We start from the raw sequence: 6551 nt of genomic DNA, 5'->3' as shown, positions 1-6551 counted from the left end.
GGGGTTTCACCGTGTTAGCCAGGATGGTCTCGATCTCCTGACCTCGTGATCCACCCGTCTCAGCTTCCCAAAGTGCTGGGATTACAGGCTTGAGCCACCGTGCCCGGCCATTAACTGAAGTTTTTTAAAGAGATGCCCTTATCAGAATGAAGAAATTGATTTCTCTTCCTAGTTTCTTGAGAGTTATTATTATCAACGATTCTTTACTACTTACAAATGTATTTTTCTATATCTATTGAGATGATTGTTCTTGTTTTCTTTATTCTATCATTGTGGTGTATTAATCAGTTAATATGTTAAACCAATCTTGCATTTCTGTGACAAACCCCACATTCTCATGGTGTATAAAGATTTTGTGTGTTTCAGGATTTGGTTTGCTAATATTTTATTAAGGATTTTGTGTGTTTATGAGGTGTACTGGTCTATAATTTTCTTTCCTTGTGATGTCTTTGTCTGGCTTTGGCATCAGGTTAAAACTGACCTAGAAAATAAATTGGGAGTGTTTCTCTTCTTTCTGAAAGTTTGTATGGGATTTGTATTATTTCTTCATTAAATTGTGGATAGAATCATAGTAAAACCAGCTAGGGATTGGCTTTCCTTTATGGGAAGAATTTTAATTGCTAATTCAAATATCTTCCCTGTATATAGATCTATTTTGAATTTCCGTAAGTCAGTATTATTTATTTGTGTAGTTTGTCTAATTTCTTGGCATAAAATTATTAATAATATTGTTACTTTGTTTGTTTGTTTTTTTGAGATGGAGTCTTGTTCTGTCGTCCAGGCTGGAGTGCAGTCGTGTCATCTTGGCCTTACAGGTTCAAGCGATTCTCATATCTCAGCCTCCCAAGCAGCTGGAACTATAGGCATGCACCACCATATTGGCTAATTTTTACTTAAAAAAATCTTTTTAGTAGAGGTGGAGTTTCACCATGGTGGCCAGACTTGTCTCAAACTCCTGGCCTCAAGTGATTCACTTGCCTCAGCCTCCCAAAGTGCTGGGATTACAGGTATGAGCCACCATGCCTGGCCATTATTCTTTCAATTTCTCTAAGATCTGCACTGATGTCTGCTATTTTATTTCTGAATTGTAGTTTGTGTCTTTCTAATTTATTCACAGTGAGTCTCACTAAAGATTTATCAGTTGTTTTGCTCTTTGCAAAAATAAAACCCCACCACATTTTGGTGTCGTCATACATTTTCTTTTTTTGTTTTTCATGTCATTGATTTTTGCTATGAGCTTTATTATTTCCTTTCTTCTACTTCCTTTCAGTTTGCTTTGTTCCTGGAGAGGTAATAATAATATAGGAGTTTAAAGAATGAGTGCTTCCCATTCTTGAATCAGGGAATTCTTTGAGGAGAATAAGCCTTGAAGAGTAGATTATGATGGAGTGAGAAGGATAAGTAGTAATGGGGAAGACATTCACAGAAGAGGGAATAAGACAAGCAAAGGCAGGCAAGTACAGACTGTATGGGAAAAAAAAAATGAATAGTTCACTTTGTTAACTAGAGACCAAATATATCAGCAAGCACAATTAATTTAAATATACTCAAGTCTCCGATTGAAAGACAAATGTTCTACATTTATGATGGATTTGTCAAATTGGAGTTTTGTCTAATTTTGTTTAACGTATTTTAAAGCTATGCTATTAGGTACAGTTTTAAGACTGTTTCATCTTTCTGGTTGTTGAATAGGTTAGATTTATTTCAGAATAGAAGGAGACTTCAACATTAGAGAACATATTAACATAGTTAATCACATTAACCAGGTTAAAAAAAAATCTATGTTCGTACCAGTAGCTAAAGAAAGTCATGAGAAAAAAATTATTTTTGATTTAAAAATATCTTAGATAATGTCCCTAACTTTATAATGATATGTACCTAAAAAATGTATAGTAAACATCATTCTTAGCAGTGAAACATTAGAACATACCTTTAAAAATAAAGGATAAGAGTAGGATAACTTATCATTCAACATTTTCTCTGGGCACCTAGGTGACATACACAAAAATAGAAAGAAATAAAAGCATAAAGATCTGAAAGAAAAAACACAACTCTTCTTTTTAAAAGATAGAAAAACCAAAATTATAATTTCACCTATCAAAATTTGAAAAGTTTGTAATATTAATGCACAAATTTGATAAGGTTACCAAATACAAGATCAGCATATAAAAGTAAATTTCATTTTTACAGCATTAGTAATAAACAGCCACAAAATGCAATTTGAATAATGAAACTATTTACTATGGCAGCAATAATAATGAAATGCCAAGACCTAATAAACACAACAAAAAAATGTACATGTCTCTTATGGAATAATTATAAAATTTATTGAAAGATAATAAAAAAGACCTGAATTAATTGAGAAATGTACTATATTCATAGACAGAAAGACTCAATATTTTAAAGATGTCTTTGCTGCTAAAATTGATTTAGACCCATAGAATTTGTTGTAAAACTTAATTTATAATTTATAATTTATATAGAAAAGCAAAGGATTGATAATTGCTAAGACACTCCACATTGATACAGTGTTTGGTGAGCATTTTCTTAAACTGTTAAGATACATGGGGCATGAAATGAATTGAAAATCAAACTTTTGTATGTGTTGCATGAAGCTCTTAGATATCAATTCCAAATGACTTTCAGCCAGTCCATCATTCATTCATCCGTCCAGTTATTTTGGAGTTTATATGCAGTGACATTTTTGGAGCTCTCATTCTTAGATTTCATGCTGTGCCCTAAAATTAAATATGTGTAAATAATTTTTGGTCTTCAGTAATTATGCATATTATCAGTGATACACTGATTTTTATAGCTGGTAGTCACGATCTTGGTCTCCTTAATAACTTTAACATTGTCCATATGACTTTGAGGAATGTTTCTACCTTAGGATTTCACTAGGATGTCTAATTAACCATTTCCATGTTCTTCCTGAATGAATTATGTATCACTAAAGTAATCAGCTTCTATTCGAAATTATCAGGAAGATGCTGACAAACTGACATTTTATTGATAGTCTTGTGTAATGAATGAATAGTTCACATCAGTATCTCATTCTTTTGAAGTTTAATCTATTCAGAGGTACCATTGCAAATTTTTCTGCCTTTAGTTGGATTGCATGGCACGCAATAAGTAATATTTTTGCATGAATCTCAGCAATAAAATATAATCCAGCTTTATTCATTTCTGGGTATCTTTACTTCTTAGGTCTTATAGAAAACTTGGTTGTTGTATTGCAGCATAATTTGGAAATGTAGTCATTCTTCCAAAAAATAATCAATTTATAGTAATCAATTTACATCTCACTGCATAATTTTCCTGCCATTTTACACATACAATAGCTTTGTGTCTTAATGCGCAATTACGACTCACTCTATAGACTACATGTATATGTATAGGTAATTGTTGGTTCATCATATCTTTTTAAAGATATTTAAATGGCAGTTAAATTAAACAAAAATGACCCAAACAATGCCCATTAGTCAACTAATGGGAGATTGAGAAGTGCCGTAACAGAATTTGTGTATGTATAGGAAATGACGGTTACATCATGAGACTGCATACCTAACAGTAATGGTGACAGCCTCAATTGTAAGATACAGTTTGATCTCAGAAATGTTAAAATGTGAAAAAAGTGTATCTTAGAATCAACAGATACTTTTATCTTCCATCATTCGGATGAAAGAAAAGGCATTTTGGAAGGAGGATGAAGCACAAGTCAGTGATGCAGTCATGGAGAATGGAAGGGTTCTAATATTCTAAAACTGGTCCTTCCCCTCAGAAGAATAAATCAGGCTGGTAAGAAGCAAGGGAATCTTGAATTAAAGGAATGAATCAGAGATCATTCCCTTGGCAATTTGTTCAAATTCCAGTTAATTCAGGCTCCTCTAGACAGATGTTTTTGTACACTAGAGGGCTCTAACACACATGTCAAAAAAAAAATATTGATAGCTCGTTTTGTTTGTTTTTAAATTTTGTTTCCTCAACAAATATGTATTGAACATGAATTCTTAAACATTATGCTGATCATTGTAAGGAATATTAAATGACAATAATCTGTACTCAGCCTATAAGAGATTTATAATTTGGTAAGGGAGACAAAGCATGGATAAAAGTTAAAATAAAGGGAGGCATAAAACCAGATCAAAGAATTATAAAAATTCAGAAGAGTAGTGAATCTTTGTCTAGATAAGCTTGTCCAACCCACAGCCCACAGGATGCAGGCAGCCAAGGATGGCTTTGAATGTGGCCCAACACAAATTCATAAACTTTCTCAAAACATTATGAGATTTAGTGTGTGTGTGTGTTTAGCTTATCAGCTATCTCTAGTGTTAGTGTATTTTACTTGTGGCCCAAGACAATTCTTCTTCTTCCAATGTGACCCAGGGAAGCCAAAAGATTGGACACCCCTGGCCTGGGTCATCAGTTGAAATTTTTTGACTTGGAAAAAATTTAACCATCTCCTTAATGACTGACCAGACCGTGTATTTCAGGGGAATCCTCCTGACCAAAGTTTGTGGGCAGCGTAAGAAAAAAAGAGGCTGCCTCTTGCAAAACATCCTTGAGGGTCAGCTGAGTAGTACAGGGGCACATGCTTATTCCACACCTTAGTCACTACGTTCCTCCTTTTGTCCTCGTCTCCTTCCTTACCGTTTTCAGACTTCCCTCCTTTGACTTCTTCCTTGGTGTACTCTAGACCATAATTACCTGGAAGTGACTCTAAGATATAGTCTTAATCTTTCAAGTGGCATTCTGGACTAAAGAAGTTGCTCACCCCAGCTCTCGGGTAAATTCTGGGACATCTTTTTGCCTCAAAAATTATTGTGGCTACCAACACCCTTTGCTGATATAATGGTCTGTGCATTTTCAAATGTTGCCAAGATTGCAAGACAATGTTTACAGCCCTTTGAATTAGGGAGGCAAAGTGGCAGAGCAGGTACAGAAGCAGAGCTGTGGCCCTCCTTCCTTTACCACCTCGCATACACCCTCTTGCCCACTCTCTACCCAGGCTATGTTCTGTTCTTACTTTCTTTTTTTCTTTTTTCTTTTTTTTTTTGAGACAGAGTCTTGCTCTGTCGCCCAGGCTGGAGTGCAGTGGCCGGATCTCAGCTGACTGCAAGTTCCGCCTCCCGGGTTTACGCCATTCTCTTGCCTCAGCCTCCTGAGTAGCTGGGACTACAGGCGCCCACCACTTTGCCCGGCTAGTTTTTTGTATTTTTTTAATAAAGACGGGGTTTCACCATGTTAGCCAGGATGGTCTCGATCTCCTGACCTCGTGATTGGCCTGTCTCGGCCTCCCAAAGTGCTGGGATTACAGGCTTGAGCCACCGCGCCCGGCCCTGTTCTTACTCTCTAAGCTGCTGTACAAGTGAAGTTATAAATTCATTAAGAAGTCTTTACAAGAACTGCAGGAGTCTACACTGTTCCAGGAGTCCACGGTGGAAAAAAAATCTTGCTTTCTCACTTTGGCTTTCCATCTTATGTTCGGTAGTTGAGAAAGATCTATTTAAAGATTTGTTTCATTTATTTATTTAAAATGTTTAATTTAAAAGAACTATCAGGCTGGGTGTAGAGGCTCACGCCTGTAGTGCCAACACTTCAGGAGGCCAACACAGGCAAATCACTTGACCCTAGGAGTTCAAGTCCAGCCTGAGCAACATGGTGAAACCCTGTCTCTATGAAAAATACAAAAATTAGCTGGGCATGGCAGCTAATTTAGCCACAGCACACACCTGTGGTCCTAGCTACCAGAGAGGCTGAGGTGAGAGGAGCACTTGAACCTGGGAGGCCAAGGTTACAGTGAGCTGTGATTGTGCCACTGCACTCCAGTCTGGGTAACAGAGCAAAACTCTGCCAACAAACAAACAAACAAACAAACAGAAAACCATCAATTTTAAAAGTTGCAAAAATAGTACTCCTGTATAATCTTTACTCATTATCAACAACCATTAATGTTTTTGCCATATTTGCTTTTTAAAATCTAATTATTATTCTTATTGCTGAAATGTTAGAAAGTAAGTTGTAGATAACATAATCCTTCACTCCCAAACTACTTCAATGTATATATCCTAACAAGGACATTTTCCTAGATAATAATAGTATAATAATAAGGTAAGAAATTTGATGCTGTTGTAATACTGTCTAATACACAGTTCATATTCAGATTTTACCAGTTTTCTCATTAATGTTCTTTTTGGTGATTTTTTTTTTCCATTCTAGGATTGGATCTAGAATCACACATAGGATTATTGTCATTTCTTTAGTCTCATTTCATCTGGAACTATTCTTCTATCTTTCATCATCTTTAACATTGATTTTTATTTATTATTATTATTATTATCCTTTTGCAACAGAGTCTCGCTCTGTTGCCCAGGCTGGAGTGCAGTGGCGTGATCTTGGCTCACTGCAAGCTCTGCCTCCTGTGTTCATGCCATTATCCTGCCTCGGCCTTCGAGTAGCTGGGACTACAGGCGCCCGCCACCACACCCGGCTAATTTTTTGTGTTTTTAGTAGAGATGGGGTTTCACCGTGTTAGCCAGGATGGTCTCGAT

Source organism: Colobus angolensis, unplaced genomic scaffold (genome assembly GCF_000951035.1).
Source record: "Colobus angolensis palliatus isolate OR3802 unplaced genomic scaffold, Cang.pa_1.0 Scaffold11, whole genome shotgun sequence".
In the NCBI taxonomy this organism is placed as follows: Eukaryota; Metazoa; Chordata; class Mammalia; order Primates; family Cercopithecidae; genus Colobus; species Colobus angolensis.
The sequence above is the reverse complement of the archived record's forward strand: the minus strand, read 5'-3'. Positions refer to the sequence as shown.